Source organism: Carassius auratus, unplaced genomic scaffold (assembly GCF_003368295.1).
Source record: "Carassius auratus strain Wakin unplaced genomic scaffold, ASM336829v1 scaf_tig00023476, whole genome shotgun sequence".
In the NCBI taxonomy this organism is placed as follows: Eukaryota; Metazoa; Chordata; class Actinopteri; order Cypriniformes; family Cyprinidae; genus Carassius; species Carassius auratus.
In genome coordinates this window covers 44,331-45,674 of record NW_020525272.1, presented here as the reverse complement: position 1 = coordinate 45,674, position 1,344 = coordinate 44,331, and positions in this window count along the sequence as shown.

Below are 1,344 nucleotides of genomic sequence, written 5' to 3'. Positions count from 1 at the left end.
GTCATTAATCATTGCACTCAGCCAATTCCCCATTAGCACTGTCATTTCCCTGTGTATTTATACCCTGTCTGTTTTATTGTAGTTTTCAGGCTACTTCTAGTCCTGTCCTTGCCTGATTGTTTTGTGTTTGTTTATGTTTGGTTTGCTACTCTGGTTTTGACCCCTGCCTGGACTGGATAACGATTTGGATTACCCCAATAAAAGACATACCTGCACTTGGATCTCTCTCTGTGTTTTCCTGTGTCCCGACCGTGACAGATGGACTCCGTCACACACGAGATCCAGCGGTATGTCTGTTGATGTTTCTTCCCCAGCCACCGAGTGGGAGAGAAGGAGTCGGTTTGAGGAAACCCACCTGGTCGTGTTTCGCAGGACCAGGGGAGGTCGTCGAGGAGTGAGTGGTCGAGAGGAGGTTGAGCATCGCTCTCCACCATGGCCCTCTTCGATCTGGGGCTCGTGTGGGATGGATCAGAGCCGCCATCTCACCATGGCGGATGGAGAAGGGAGAGGAAGCGCACGTCTGCCGAGCCAGCGCCACTGCACAAGATGGCTGCCAGCCCAGCGCCACGAGGCAAGATGGACGCCAGCCCAGCGCCACAGCACAAGATGGCCGCCAGCCCAGAGCCACTGCGCAGAATGGCCGCCAGCCCAGCACCACTGCCCATGATGGCCGCAGGTCCAGCGACACTGCACAAAATTGCCGCCAGCCCAGCGCCACGATGCAAGATGGCCGCCAGCCCAGTGCCACTGCCCAAGATGGGCGCTGAAACATTTTTTGATTATTTCTCTATGCTGTCCAAAATCCTAGAGATTCCCAGGAGTGTTCACGTCACGTCTGCTGATCCAGAGACTGTTCACGTCATATCTGCTGAGCCAGTGCCACAGTACAAGATGGCCGCCAACCCTGAGCCACTGCACTTGGTGGCCGCAAGCCCGGAGCCACTGCAGAGGTGGCAGCTACAGTGGGCTTTCCAGATTCGAGTCAGGTCCCCGTTGACTTTCCAGAGTCGAATAAGGTCCTCGTTGACTTTCCAGAGTCGAATAAGGTCCTCGTTGACTTTCCAGAGTCGAATAAGGTCCTCGTTGACTTTCCAGAGTCGAATAAGGTTCCCGTGGACCCTCCAGAGTCGAGTCAGGTTCCCGTGGACCCTCCAGAGTCGAGTCAGGTTCCCGTGGACCCTCCAGAGTCGAGTCAGGTTCCCGTGGACCCTCCAGAGTCGAGTCAGGTTCCCGTGGACCCTCAAGAGTCGAGTCAGGTTCCCGTGGACCCTCAAGAGTCGAGTCAGGTTCCCGTGGACCCTCCAGAGTCGAGTAAGGTCCTCGTTGACTTTCCAGAGTCGAGTC